Genomic DNA, 16,584 nt, shown 5'->3' with positions numbered 1-16,584 from the left:
GTCAGAGGCTGGAAATCCTGTGGAGATTAACTCACATCCTGACCTCCCAACTCCCCTATACCGTTTGCAAGCACACCAGACAGGAGTGTGATGGACTACGCTCCAGTTGCCGAGATGAATGTCGCTCGCAAAAACCACTTGGGAAACTCGAGCCCATCCAGGGTAATTCAGCCCCCGATCGACACACAAACCACAAACATTCAATCCTTCCAGAACAGACGCAGAGTGGAAGCCATGAACAGCACCTCTCAAAGGTTCCTTCAAAAGCATCTTCCATATCCGTGACATCCACCATCTAGCAGGACAAGGGCTGCAGATACCAGGGAAATCTACTACCTGAAGTTTCCAGCTCCAGGTCACTAAAAGACAAAAAAAGACACTCGCCACGCCGAATTGGAATTCTATTGGTCATTCATTCACTCTAAAATGCATGAAAAACCTGGAACTCCCTCCCTAACAGCACTGTGGGTGTACCTACACTCCCCGGGACTACAGTAGGTTCAAGGAATAACCTCATCCATCACCTGCTGAGGCTCAACTAGGGATGGGCAATAAATGATTTTGGAGGCACTGGTGCCCACATCCTGTTCATTATTTTTTTTAAAGTAACTAAAATGGGTGAGATTTGTTTCCAATATATGTGAGATGTTTCGCTGTAAACACATCAATTTGTCCCTGCTGGGGTGGGTATTCACTCTGATTTATCTGGAATCTTTCTGTGCAATGGAGCAAATTTATTCCTGATGTGGGTAGGGTATCACTCAGATTTATGTGGGATTTTTCTCGGCCAACGGAGGGATCACTTCCTGATGTGGCTGGGATTTCGCTCTGATTTATGTGGGATCTTTCTCTGCAATTGCAGGAATGTCCCCTAAATGTGGATGAGTATTCTCTCTGACGTAAGCGGGATTTTCCTCTGCAAAACAAAAGTAGGAAGCCTACAAGATTATGAGGGGCATGGACAAAGTGGATCGGCAGAAGCTTTTTCCCAGGGCGGAAGAGTCAATTACTAGGGTGCACAGGTTTAAGGTGCGAAGGACATGATTTAAAGGAGGTGCACGAGGCAGAGTTTTCACAGAGGTTGATGGATGCGTGGAACTCATTGCATGGGGTGCGAGTTGAAGCAGATTTGGTCGTGACTTTCAAAAGGCATCTTGACGAATACATGCAAATGATGGGAATAGAGGGATATGGTCTCCAGAAGCGTCGGTGGTTTTAGTTAAGACGAGCAGCAGGAGAGGCAATAAATGAATACTTTTCGTCAGTATTCACACTGGAGAGGGACAGTGTCGAGGGGAGTACTGAGATGCAGGCTGTTGGACTGGACGGGATTGAGGTTCATAAGGAGGAGGTGTTAGCAATTCTGGAAAGGGTAAAAATAGATAAGTCCGCTGGGCCGGATGGGATTTATCCGAGGATTCTCTGGGAGGCTAGAGAGTAGATTGCAGAGACTTTGGCTTTGATCTTTGGGTCGTCATTGTCTACTGGAACAGTGCCAGAATACTGGAGGATAGCAAATGTTGTCCCCTTGTTCAAAAAGGGGAGTAGGGACAACCCTGGTAATTATAGACCGGTGAGCCTTACTTCTGTTGTGGGCAAAGTATTGGAAAGGATTCGCAGAGATAGGATTAATAATCACCTGGAAAGGAATGATTTGATTAGGGATAGTCAGCATGATTTTGTGAAGGGTAGGTCATGCCTCACAAACTTTATTGAGTTCTTTGAGAAGGTGACCAACGAGGTGGATAAGGGTAAAGCGGTTGATGTGGTGTATATGGATTTCAGCAAAGCGTTTGATAAGGTTCCCCATTTTAAGCTTTTGCAGAAAATATGGACACATGGGATTGAGGGTGATTTAGTGGCTTGGATCAGGAATTGGCTAGCTGGAAGGATATTGGGTTCATGTCACACTATTTGTAACTCCCAAAGTTGCGTGGACCTGCAGAGTTTCACTGGCTGTCTTGTCTGGAGACAATACACATCTTTTTAGCCTGTCTTGATGCTCTCTCCACTCCCATTGTTTTGTTTCTTAAAGACTTGATTAGTTGTAAGTATTCGCATTCCAACCATTATTCATGTAAATTGAGTCTGTGTCTTTATAAGCTCTGTTTGTGAACAGAATTCCCACTCACTTGAAGAAGGGGCTTAGAGCTTCGAAAGCTTGTGTGGCTTTTGCTACCACATAAACCTGTTGGACTTTAACCTGGTACTGTTAAACTTCTTACTGTGTTTACCCCAGTCCAACGTCGGCATCTCCACATCATAGCTGGAAGGAAACAGAGGGTGGTGGTTGATGGGAAATATTCATCCTGGAGTTCAGTTACTAGTGGTGTAACGCAAGGATCTATTTTAGGACCACTGCTTTTTGTCATTTTTATTAATGACCTGGATGAGGGAGTAGGAGGATGGGTTAGTAAATTTGTGGATGACACTAAAGTCGGTGGAGTTGTAGACAGTGCGGAGGGAAGTGGCAGGCTCAGCTGCAGAGCTGGGCTGAGAGGTGGCAAATGGAGTTTAATGCGGGAAAGTGCGAAGAGATTCACTTTGGAAGGAGTAACAGGAATACAGAGTACTGGGCTAATGGTAAGATACTTGGTAGTGTGGATGAACAGAGGGATCTGGGTGTCCATGTGCATAGATCCCTGAAAGTTGGCACCCAGGTTGATAGGGTTGTTAAGGCGTACGGTGTGTTAGCTTTTATTGATTGAGTTTCGAAGCCAGGAGGTCATGTTGCAACTGTACAAAACTCAGGTGCGGCCGCACTTGGAGTATTGCATACAGTTCTGGTCGCCGCATTACAGGAACGATGTGGAAGTGTTGGATAGGGTGCAGAGGAGATTGACCAGGATGTTGCCTGGTATGGTGGGAAAATCGTATGAGGAAAGGCTGAGGGGCTTGAGGTTGTTTTCGTTAGAGAGAAGAAGGTTAAGAGGCGACTTAATAGAGGCATACAAGATGATCAGAGGATTAGATAGGGTGGATAGTGAGAGCCTTTTTGCTCGGATGGTGATGGCTAGCACGAGGGGACATAGCTTTAAGTTGAGGGGTGATAGATGTAGGACAGATGTTAGAGGTAGGTTCTTTACTCAGAGTGTAGTAAGAGCGTGGAATGCAATGCAAGCAGCAGTAGTAGATTCATCAACATTAAGAGAATTCAAATGGTTATTTGATAAACATATGGATGGTGTTGGAATCGTATAGATTAGAGGGGCTTTGTTTGGTTTCACTGGTCGGCGCAACATCGAGGGCCGAAGGGCCTGTACTGCGCTGTAATGTTCTATGTTCTATGAGCAGCATGGTCAGTGCAGGCTTGGAGGGTCGAAAGGCCTGATCCTGTGCTGTAATTTTCTTTGTTCTTGTTCATTGATGTGAATACAGTTGACCTTACCTGTACCTCTAAAATGAAACATTCTATTGTTTCCAATCTGAAAATGTAAACACTTCCTGATGCTTGTTTCTTTCTTTCCAAAGGCTGAACATTTACTAACCCCGGGCGCAATGTATAAATCTTCCATTCTCCGGGAATTCAAATACTGGGCAGTGACAAAGACACCAGTGTGGGGCAGTTTAATCAGCTGGCACCCTAGTGTTAACACACGGAGAGATACAAAAGGGTTCAGAGGGGCATTTCTTTTGTCACACAGAGGGTGGTGAGTGTCTGGAACAAGCTGCCAGAGGTAGTATTAGTGGCGGGTACAATTTTTTTAATTTTAAAAAGCATTTAGACAGTTACACGGGTAAGATCGGTATAGAGGGATAGGGGCAAAATGCCGGCAAATGGGATTAGTTTAGGGGATTAAGAAAAAAGAACGGCATGGACAAGTTGGGCCGAATGGCCTGTTTTCATGCTGTAAACGTCTATGACTCTGTGACTCTAGGACACGTGATTGGAGAGAAGCAGTAACTTTGGCGACATGGAGGCTAAATGGTTGGAGAGAGCTGCGTTATCATGTCGGAGAGGTCCACAGCACAGAATAAGTCCCTTCGGTCCATCTCATCTCTGCTGAGCAAAGGCCAACCATTTAACTTTACTAATACCATTTCACCCATTCACCATCCGCACTGTGACTTAAGTGCACCAGAAACATTGTGATCTCGGATGGTGTTTGACATTTTGATTTATGTCACCAGGATATTCAGGGGGAGGACAATTCAACAAATCAGAGTTCAAACCTGCAGTGCCATTTCAAAATTAATTTGCTGCATTTTTAAAAAGAATTAAATTAAGAATTTGGCATCAGCAACAGTGATCAATTATCGAGCAGATAAATCATTTTCCTGATGCAGCTAACTGGTGTGTGGCACGGTGGTACAGTGTTAGCACTGCTCTGTCTCTCACAGTACCAGGGATGTGGGTTCGATTCCACACTTGGCTGACTGTCCGCATAGATTTGCACATTCTCCCCGTGTCTGAGTCGGTTTCCTCCGGTTTCTCCAGTTTCCTCCCACACTCCAAAGACGTGTAGTTTGGGTAGATTGACCACAGTAAAATGTCCGTTAGTGTCCAAAGATTTGTAAGTTAGGTGCATTGGCCGTGCTAAATTCTCCCTTCGTGTCCAAAGATGCGCATTTCTGGTGGATTGTCTATGTTAAATTGTCCCTTAATGTCCAACGAAATGCAGGTAAGGTGGATTGGTTATGCTAAATGTGTCTTTAATGTTCAAAGCAATAAAGCATCAGCCTCAGCCACACGTGTTGAGGTCAGGTGATGGTGTCATAACTGGATTCAGCCAATCACTGTGCACATGTTCAATGATACCTCCGTGTCCCTCTGAAGTGAACCCCATTCGAGGTGAAACATGCTGTTGGTTGGAGGTCAGATGGATTATCCATGCTCAATACCCGTTAGTATCCAAATATGTGTGGGTTACCTGGATTGACCACGTTGGCTAAATTGTCCATTAGTGTCCAAAGAAATGTAGTTCAGGTGGATTCCCAAAGGTAAATGCGTGTGGTTTTGCGGTTAGGGTGGGTGAGGGTTGGTTGGTGGGAGGGGGTGGGGGGGGGGGTAGGTAAATCCTCTTACACACAGTCAGTGAGGGTCAATAGATCGAATGGGCTCCTGTATTGTAAGAACTCTATGTTTCTAATGCAAATTGAAAATTAAGTTGCTTTTAAATTCATGAAGTCAATAAGATTTTGACATGAGTAATAGTGACGACTTATCTCTCAGATTCCATTCGAAATCCTGCCGAGTTCATAAATTTCCTTTCGCAAAGTATCTCTATTCGGGACCACCTTCTCACTCTGACTCCAGTCCCACACCAGTGGCAATGACTGCATATTTCCTTCTGAATTCCGCCAGGAAGTCACAGAGTCATTGGATCGTCGGGCAGACTTTCTTCTTCATTTTGAACCACCATAAAAATCTTGCTCTAATCGGCAAGCTTGTTTATCATTCTCCCCACTTATCACCTGTGTCATTTATGCATATGGTAAACAAGAAAGGTCCCAGAACTGAACCATGTGAGACTCTACTGAGCAACCAACATCCAACAACACAAACTGCCTTCGATCGCCACTCGTTGTCTCCAAACACGAAGAAATGTGCCTCCCCAAACTATTCAACACACCAAGAGAAGGATAAAGCTTATTACCTGAATGGGGAGAAATTGCAGAGCTCTTAGGTGCAGAGGGATCTGGGCGTCCTAGTGCATGGATCACAAAACGCTGGTGCACATGTACAGCAAGTAGTTAGGAAAGCTACTGTTGTCATTTATTGTGCGAGAATTGTTGCAAAAGTAGTGAGGTTATGCTTGAACTGTACAACATATTGGTGAGATCACATCTGAGGAACTTATTTAAGGAAATATGTAAATGTGCTGGAAGAATTTCAGACAAGGTTAACCAAACTAATACAAGGAATGGGCGGGTCATCTTATGAGGAAATGTTGGACAGATTAATCTTGTATGAGTTGGAAGTTAGAAGAGTAAGTGGCAACTCGGTCGAAACATTTAAGATCAGGGGGGTGGTGTGGGGTGGCGGGGGACGGTATTGACAGGGTGGATGTGGAGAGGACGTTTCCTCTTGTGGGCGAATCTAGAACTTGCGACAATTGTTTCAAAATAAGGGTTTGCCCATTGAAGACAGGGATGAAGATAATTATATTCTCTCAGCGGGTGGGAAGCCTTTGGAAAGGCAGAGGAAGCAGAGCACTGGACTATATTTTTTAAGGCACAGTGAGATAGGTTCACGAGATTTATTTTTGGAATGAAAGGTTGACATATCAGGAGAGATGAAACTATTGCCCTTAATACTCGCTGGAGTTTAGAAGGATGAAAGGGGCTCTGATCGAGGAAGATAAATCATAGAACATGGAATATAGAAAAGCTACAGCACAAACAGGCCCTTCGGCCCACAAGTGGGGCCGAACAATTTCCTTACCTTCTAGGCTCATCTATAACCCTCTATCTTACTGAGCTACATGAAACTATACAAAAGTCTCTCAAAAGACACAATCGAATCCGCTTCCACTACCACTGCCGGCAGCCGATTCCACGCAGCCACCATCCTCTGAGTGAAAAACTGACCCCTAACTTCTTCTCTATACCAACAGAGGGACCCCAAGCTCCCTCTGTTCTTCCACACTGCCAAGCGTCTTACCCTTAATATTATATTCTTCCATCCTATTCGACCTGCCAAAATGAACCACCACACACTTATCTGGGTGGAAATCCATTTGCCACTTCTCCGCCCAGTCTTGCATCTTATCTATGTCTCGTTGCAACAGCTGACATCCCTCTACACTATCCACAAAACCACCAACCTTTGTGTCATCAGCAAACTTGCCAGCCCATCCTTCCACTTCCTCATCCAGGTCATTTCTGAAAATCACAAAGAGCAAGAGTCCCAGAACAGATCCCTGGGGCACCCCACTGGTGACCGACCTCCACGCTGAAAAAGACCCAACTACAACCACTCTTTGCCTTCTGTGGGCAAGCCAGTTCTGAATCCATAAAGCAACGTCCCCTTCTATCCCATGCCCCTTCACTTTCTCCGTAAGCCTTGCATGGGGCACCTTAGCAAACGCCTTACTGAAATCCATATACACCACATCTACAGCTCTTCCCCCGTCTAGGTGTCCAGTCACATCTTCAAAAAATTCAATCAGACTCGTAAGGCATGATCTGCCTCGGAAAAAGCCGTGCTGGCTACTTCTGACCATACTATTCCTTTCCAAATGTTCATAAATCCTGCCTCTCAGAATCTTCTCCATCAACTTACCTACCACTGAGGTTAGACTCACCGGTCTATAATTTCCTGGGCTATCTCTTCTCCCTTTCTTGAATAACGGAACCACTTCCGACATCCTCCAATCCTCCGGAACCTCTCCCGTCGCCATTGACGACGCAAAGATCATCGCCAGAAGATCAGCAATCTCTTCCCTCGCCTCCCACAGTAACCTGGGGTACCTCCCATCCGGTCCCGGCGATTAATCTAACTTGATGCTTTTCAACAGCTCCAACACATCCTCTTCCCTAATGCCCACATGCTCAATCTTCTCAGTCCACTGCAAGTCTGCACTGCAACTACCAACATCCTTTTCCACTGTGAATACTGAAGCAAAGTATACATTGAGTACCTCTGCTATTTCAACCGGTTCAATGCAGACTTTCCTACCTACACATTTTATAGGTTCCTACTCCTTCACATCTTATCCTCTTGCTCTTCACATACTTGTAGAATGCCTTGGCGTTTTCCTTTGTCCTGTCTGCCAAGGCCTTCTCATGTCCCCTCCAGCTCTTCAATATTCGCTCTTTAGTTCCTTCCTCCTAGTCGCATACTCTTCTAGATTTCTAACATTACCTGGCTCCCTGAATCTTTTGTAGGCTTTTCTTTTCTTCCTGACTAAATCCGTTACAGCTTTCATGCACCACGTTTCCTGTAACCTACCATAACTCCCCTGTCGCACCAGAACATTGCCGTGCAGAGCTCCAGACACATTTTCCTTGAACCTTTGCCACATTTCTTCTGTACATTTCCCTGAGAAAACCTCCCTCCAATTTATGCCTCTAATTTCCTGCCTAATAGCATCATAGTTGCCCTTACTCCAAATAAACACTTAATTAGCTTGGCTGATCCTATCTCTCTCCAATGCTAGTGTAAAGGAGATAGTTATGATCACTATCCCCAAAATGTTCTCCCACTGATAGATCTGACACCTGCCCAGGTTCATTCCCGAATATCAAATCAAGCACAGCCTCTCCTTTTGTAGGCTTCTCCACATATTGTGTCAGGACGCCCTCCTGAACACATCTAACAGACTCCAGTCCATCGAAACCCCTTACCCTAGGGATATTCCAATCGATATTTGGGAAATTAAAATCTCCCATCACGACCACTCTGTTAATATCACATCTCTCCAGAATCTGCTTCCCAATCTGCTCCTCCACATCTCTGCTACTATTGGGTGGTCTATAGAAAACACCCAGGAATGTTACCGACCCTTTCCAGTTCCTAACCTCCACCCACAGAGATTCCATAGACAATCCTTCCGTGGTGTCCATCTTTTCTACAGCTGTGACACTATCCCTGATCAACAGTGCCACTCCCCCACCTCTTTTGCCTCCTTCCCTGTCCCTCTTGAACATCTGAAACCCGGTACTTGAAGTACTCAGTCCTGACCCTGAGATAACCACGTCTCTGCAATCGCCACCACATCACACTTCCAAGCAGCGATCCACGCTCTAATCTCATCCATTTTGTTCACTAAACTCCTTGCGTTAAAATATATACACCTCAACCCTTCGATCTGAGAGCTCCCCTTCCCCGTCACCTGCCTATCCTCCCTCACACTGCCGACCAGCCCATATATTGTTACTCTAACCTCCTCTCTCCCAGTCACCAGATTTTGATTCCTACCCCCCAACCATTCCTGTTTAAACCGTCCCCAGTAACCTTAGCAAACCTTCCCGCCAGGATATTGGTCACCCTGGGATTTAAGTGAAATCCGTCCTTTTTGTACAGGTCGCACCTGCCCCTAAAAAGGTCCCAATTATCCAGGAACCTGAATCTCTGACCCCTGCTCCAAACCCTCAGCCACTCATTCATCCTCCACCTTATTTCGTTCCTTGCCTCAGTGTCCCGTGGCGCAGGTAGCAATCCTGAGATTACTACCTTAGCGTTCATTTTACTTAACTCCCTAACTAACTCCCTATATTCTCTTTTCATAACCCCTTCCCCTTTCCTGCCTAAGTCGGCGGTACCAGTATGGAGCACGACCTCTGGCTCCTTTCCCTCCCACTTCAGGAATACGTGGACCCTGTCGGAAACATCCCGAATCCCGGCTCCAAATCACTGAAAGGTATTGATGAAATAAACGTAGACAAAATGATTCCCCTTGTGGGACAATCTGGAAGAAGAGATCGCTGGGAGACGGTCCGGGCCGGTAGATTGAAAACTGAGGAGGATGAACTACTTTATCAGAGGGTGGTGAACCTGTGGAACTCAATGCCACATAGCCTGGTGATGTCTGAATTATTGAATGGTTTTAAGGACACAAATATATTTCGAATAAAGAGAATAGGATAAAGGGAAATAGGGAACAGGCATGGGTGTGGATCTGAGACCATGGAGAGTTCAGCCATGATCTGAATGAATGGCAGAGCAGACTCGAAGGGCTGAGTGACCTACTTCTGCTCCTAATTCCTATGCTCCTCTGTCTCCTGATTCGAAAGGAGGTGAAATGTCATCGGGGATGAGGCAGGAATTTGGAGGTTAAGGTTACGACCCAGAGCAGCCATGTTTTTCATAAAGACGGGGCAGGCTCGAGGGACGAGTGGACAATACTCCTGCTCTTAACTCTTCTGATCGCATGTGTATTGTCCACGCCCCATGGTCAAAAGTCAACAATTATCATTAAATAATGATAATCAGCAATAGCAATAGGACAATCCCTCGTCCCCCATCTTAAGTTTGCCATCCCCTTCAATTCATGCATGGCTGATCTTACTGCGGACTTTACTCCATTGCCTTGTCCGCAGAGCTGATAACGGTTGACTCCCTTTGTCAGTCAGATCCATGTCAAATCAAATCTCAAATTTATTCAATGACCAAGCCTCCCTTGTTCGCAGACGAAGAACACTGAGGGAGACTGATGTCCAAATCCCATCACCCTTCGCCGTCTGAAATGGACGATCATTTATTTTTTAAACTTTGCCCCAATTTCCGGGGCCTATTTCAATGCGGAATCATCATTTTAGCAATGATTCAGTCAACCCACGCCAGAACCCGACATGACAAGACATGTAAGAAATTGGAAAGCGTAGATCGCCAAAGGAGCCTGATGTCCTTGCCCATTAGTCAGCAAAGGCTCACATGTAGGTGCGGCGAGCTATCAGGAATGCTAATAGAATGTGAGGTAATGCATTTTGGAAGATCTAATACAGATAGGAAATATAGAGTAAATGGCAGAACCCTTAAGAGTGTTGAAAGGCAAAGGGATCTGTGTGTACAGGTACACAGGTCACTGAAAGTGGCAACACAGGTGGAGAAGGTAGTCAAGAAGGCAGACGGCATGCTTGACCTTTCGGGCAGGGTATTGAGTTTAAAAATTGGCAAGTCATGTTGCAGCTTTATAGAACCTTAGTGAGGCCGCACTTGGAATATAGTGTTCAATTCTGGTCGCCACACTACCAGAAGGATGTGGAGGCTTTGGAGAGGGTACAGAAAAGAGTTACCAGGATGTTGCCTGGTATGGAGGGCTTTAGCTATGAGGAGAGTTTGGAGAAACATGGGTTGTTCTCACTGGAGCAACGGAGGTTGGGGGGAGACCTGATAGAAATCTATATGATTATGAGAGGCATGGACAGAGTGGATAGTCAGAAGCTTTTTCCCAGGGTGGAAGAGTCAATTACTAGGAGGCATAGGTTTAAGGTGCCAAGGGCAAGGTTTGAAGGAGATGTACGAGGCAGACTTTTTACACAGTGAGCCGTGGGTACCTAGGACTCATTTCCGGGGGAGGTAATGGAAGCGGATACAGTAGTGACTTTTAAGGGGCCTCTTGACAAGTACATGAATAGGATGGGAATAGACGGATATGGGCCCCGGAAGGGTACGGGGATTTAGTTAAGTCGGGCAGCATGGTCGGTGCAGGCTTGGAGGGTCGAAGGGCCTGTTCCTGTGCTGTAATTTTCTTTGTTCTTTGTTCTTAGTTCTATCACCAGAGGATTTGAGTACAGGAGTGAGGTATTCCTTCAATTGCATCAGAGTTTGGTTCGACCACACGTAGAGCACCGGGTGGAGTTTTGGGCTCCTTATCTCTGAAAGGGTGGCTTTACCACAGAGGGAGTGGAACAAAAGTTCACCAGACTTGTTCCGGGCTTGGTGGAACTGTCTGATGATGAAAGATTGGGACAAACCGGGACCTGCATTCGCTCGAGTCTCGAAGGATGAGAGACGATCTCATTGAAAACGATACTTAAAGGGATGGAAAGAGTCGATGTCGGGTGATATGATTTCCGTGGTTGGGGAGTCCCGAACCAGGGGACATTATTTCAAAATAAGGGGGATGTCATTTAAGACCGAGGTGGGAAGAACTTTATTTTAACAAACGTCTCTGACACTTTATAATCCATAGAATCCCTACCGTGCAGATGGAGCCATTCAACCCATCGAGTCAGCAACGGCTTTCGAAAGAGGACCTTACCTGAGCCGAACTACCCCTCCCAGAATGACGTAAACCCGCGCATTTACCATGGCAAACCCCCCTAGCCTGCACATCTTTGGACACGAATGGGCAAGTTAGCATGGCTGATTCCCTAATTGACACATCTTTGGAGACAAAGTGGGAATTTACCATTGACAATCAATATGAACTACATGCGTTTGGACACTAAGGGATAATTTAGCAATGACAATCAAGTTAACCAACACGTCTTTGCAGACAAGGGCAATTTACCATTGCTAATCCACATAATCTACATATTTTTGGTTAACACAGGGCAGTTTAAAATGATTAACAACACAAACATGTGCATCCTTGGACATTAAGGGGCAAATTAGCACGGTCAATGCGACTAACCTGCACATCTTTGGACAGTTAGGGCCAATTGTGCCTGGCCATTTCACCTAACCTGCACATATTTGGAATCTATGGAGCAATTTATCACGGGTAGTCAATCGAACCTCCATATCTTTGGTCATTAATGGATAATTTACCATGATCAATCCACCTAACCTGTACAACTTTGGACACTATGTGGCAAGTTAGCGTGGCCAATCCGTGCACGTCATTGGAACAAAAGGGGGCAATCCATCATGGCAATTCCACGGCACCTGCACATTTTTGGGTCTGTGGGTGGAAATCGGAGTCGCCAGCGAAAAGCCACACAGACACGTGGAGAGAGCATAGCAACACCAGACAGCCACTTACCCACAATCAATGATGAGTTCCTGGCAACGCTAACCACTGTGCCACCATTGGTCCTGATAAAATAAGCAGGGCCAGCTGGTTGGTAAGGGGAGAGCAGTGTTGTTTCCTGTGTTTATAAAGCTGCTAATTCTTATCTTCATTAAAAGCATTTGCATAGATTACGTCGTTGGATGAATTTTGTGTGCTCAGGATAACCTGCCATGCCGTCAACCACACAGGAAAAGTGAAGTGTTGTGTGATGGAGGACGCCCTTTGATTGGGACTGGCACCACTCTGTGCAGACTGTACCTGGGATTCAGGAGGAAGCAAGTGAGCGAAACTCACCGATTCTTACACCGCTACACTGCCTTTGTAGACTCAGGGAAGCAGCCGGGCATTTGTAACCCTTGTATCAAATAAATTCAAATATTGGAACTTGCTCGGATTCGCTCAAGAGAGCACGATTTACCCATAGAGAGAGAGAGAGAGGGAGAGAGGGCCTATATAAAGGACTGTGTTTGGATGTTAGAATGCATTGGAGATTGGGCAGAGCCCTTGATCAGTGGATCAAGAAGTCATGAACACTTGAGCTTTAAAGATGCCTGATTTGTGGTTGACACAACTATAAGTCTCAGTGAGTGGGCGAGGTTCTGGCAGATGGAGTGGAATGTTGGTAAATGTGAGGTCATCCATTTTGGTCAGAATAACAGCAAAATGGACTATTATTTAAACGGTAAAAAAATTCCAGAATGCTGCTGTGCAGGGGGACCCAGGTGTCCTTGTGCAGGAATCTCAAGGAGTTGGTTTGCAGGTGCAGCAGGTAATTAAGCAGGCAAATTGAATGTTCTCCTTTATTACTTGAGGGATGGAGTTTAAAAACAGCGAGGTTATGTTGCAGCTGTATAAGGTGCTGGTGAGGCCACACCTGGAGTACTGTGTACAGTTTTGGTCTCGTTACTTGAGAAAGGATATACTGGCACTGGAGGGGGTGCAGAGGAGATTAACTAGGTAGATTCCGGAGTTGAGGGGGTTGCCTTATGAGGTGAGACTGAGTAGACTAGGGCTATCCTCATTGGAATTCATAAGAATGAGGGGAGATCTTATACAATCATATATGATTACGAAGGGAATAGATAAGATAGAAGCAAGGAAGTTGTTTCCACTGGTGGGTGAAACTAGGACTCGGGGGCATAGCCTCAAAATAAGGGGAAACAGATTTAGGACTGAGTTGAGGAGGAACTTCTTCACACAAAGGGTTGTGAATCTGTGGAATTCCCTGCCCAGTTAAGCAGTTGAGGCTACCTCATTGAATGTTTTTAAGGCAAGGATTGATAATTTTTGAACAGTAAAGGAATTAAGGGTTATGGTGAGCGGGCGGGTTCGTTGAGCTGAGTCCATGAAAAGATCAACCATGATCTCATTGAATGGCGGAGCAGGCTCGAGGGGCCAGATAGCCTACTCCTGCTCTTCGTTATTATGTTCTTATGTTCCTCTATTGCTGCAGGACCAGATTTGGAAACGTTGATGATTTTATCTCTCTCTTCTTGCGAGAGAGTCTCAGGCGAGGAACTCCAAGGTGTTATTTGAAGTCTCTCTCGACCATAAGGGCGGAATGTTACCGTTCTGCCCGCCACGAGAATCTTACTGGGCGGAACACGTACCAAGCTGTTCTCGGTCGGGATTTTCCGGACTTGGGTAGAAGATGGCCGGAAAATCCTGCCCTGAGTTTCTTTTTAATTTTTGAGTTTGGCACGGGTGAGCATAAGCTGTTTCACTCCAGGTATGATTCAGGTGATCCACTGGGAAGTTTTCATCAAACACAGTTCATTTAATAACACAGTTACAATATACTAAAAGGAATAAGCATAAGTTTTACCGAGTACAAGACTCAAATATGATACAGTGTAATCCTCAACAGCTAGCTATCTATGATGTTCCAAGTCAAACACCATTCCAAAGAATGTTCCCCTTTCTCGACGGCATAAGAGGCAAGTAAATTCACGTGATGATGGATTTTCAGCTTTGGAACGCCTGGTGAATTGCTCATTTGAATGTTGGATTAAAACTCTGGAGAGAGAGAGAGAGATCAGGGCTCACACCAGCTTCCACCAGTAACTAAACGAAAACTAAAAAGTTGGACTTTACTGTGAAAAATAAAATGTCCCCTTACATGACCTGACCTGTCCATCATGTTCCAACCAGCAATTCAAAAGCATCATAAGGATTCATTAGTCCTGATTAAAAATAAACAGGATGGCAATTCTATGTATTCAGTGACAATTAGAGGATAAAGGTTACAGACAAAATGGCGCGGGCAACTTCCAGGGCTTGCTACAAACATCCTGCAAAGGATCATAATAAAATACAGTTCTTCTTCATTCAGGAACATGCATATGCATACAGTTCACCTCTGCTTGCTGTGTCTCGGTAAGGAGGAGAGTTTAGATTTTACTTCCCACGATAAGAGTCCCAGTGTTGTAGAAGGAATGGGTTTTCTCCCTGGATACATGGCCCTCAGTGGGGAAGACGTGGAGCTGAACTCTGACTGTAGGGTACAATCAGAGATGAGTAAGAAGGCAAACGGTACGTTCGTCGTCATGCTGCGTGGACTTGACAATAGGAATAGCGAGGTAATACTGCAATTGTCTGGGGTGTTGATGAGGCCACACCTGGACTATTGTGTCCAGTTTTGATATCGTTATCTGATGAAGGATGTTCTTGCTGTAGTGGGAGTGCAGCGAAGGTTTATCAGGCTGATTACTTGGACGGCTGGTCAATTACATGAGGATAGACTAAATCGGTACAGATTATATATATTGGAGTTTAGAAGAGTGCGAGGGAACTTCATAGAAACATATACAATTCTGACAGGATTAGTATTAATTCAGAAACACTGTTCCGATGTTTTGGAGTCCAGAACCAGGGGGCACAGTTTGAGGGAAAGGGGTAAACCTTTTAGAAGTGAGGTGAGGATAACCGTTTTCACCCAGAGACGGGTGAATGTATGGAATTCATTATCAGAGAAAACAACTGAGGCCAAATGGTGATCTGATTTCAAGCAGGAATTAGATATTGCTCTTGGGTTTAAAAGGTTCAAGACATGGGGGAAAGAGGGAATCAGGATATAGAATTTGATGATCAGCCATGATCAAAATGAATTGCGGAGCCGAATGGAATCCTGCTTCTAGTTTCAATGTTTCTATGTCCAATGGAGCTCACCTCTGAAATTCCAGTCTCTCTGCAGAGGGATTGTCATGCTTCCCTCGACCTCTTGGGATGCTAATGATGAAGTCTTTAGCTGACCCCATTCTAAGTAGGTATTCTTACTCATCCACTGGCTACTTCCCTGTACAAACATTCCCTCAATCACCCTATCACCTTCATTCACTCTAATCCTAACTCTGTGTTTCCCTTTTGAGAATATCGCAGGGGATATGAAGTGCCAGATGCTCTTTCTGGGTTACCTGAGTAAGTAATTGTCATTCATGGCAACATTTCCACACTTTTCAAAACCAGGTGAAGATGCAGATTTTGTAAATCCATATTGAAAGGAAACGATTCCCGAGTTCCACAAGGATTTAGCATATTGGAGGCATGTTTGGTAAATTTGCAGATGACACCAAAATTGGTGGCATCGTGAACAGTGAAGAAAGTTATCTCCAATTGCAATGGGGTCTTGATTAATCGGGCCAGTGGGCGGACCAATGGCAGATGGAGTTTAATTTAAGTAAATGCAAGGTGATGCATTTTGGTGGATTGAACCAGTTAATGGTCGGGTTTTGGGGAGAGTTACAGAACAAAGAGATCTAGGGGTACGTGTTCATTGCTCCATGAAAGTGGAGTCACAGGTGGAGAGAGTGGTGAAGAAGGCATTCAGCGTGCTTAGTTTCATCGGCAGAACATTGAATACATGAGTTGGGACGTCTTGTTGAAGTTGTACAAGATGTTGGTAAGGACACTTGGAATACTATGCACAGTTCTGGTCACCCTATTGTAGAAAGGATATTATTAAACTAGAAAAAGTGCAGAAGAGATTCACTAGGATGCCACCGGGACTTGATGGTTTGAGTTATAAGGAGAGGCTGGATAGTTTGGGACTTTTGTCTCTGGAGCGTAGAAGGCTGAGGGGTGATCTTATAGAGGTCTATAAAATATTGAGGGACACAGATAAGCTAGATGGTCAATATCTTTTCCCAAAGTTAGGGGAATTTAAAACTAGAGGGCATGGTTT

Source organism: Mustelus asterias, unplaced genomic scaffold, assembly GCF_964213995.1.
Source record: "Mustelus asterias unplaced genomic scaffold, sMusAst1.hap1.1 HAP1_SCAFFOLD_36, whole genome shotgun sequence".
Lineage (NCBI taxonomy): Eukaryota > Metazoa > Chordata > Chondrichthyes > Carcharhiniformes > Triakidae > Mustelus > Mustelus asterias.
The sequence above is the reverse complement of the archived record's forward strand: the minus strand, read 5'-3'. Positions refer to the sequence as shown.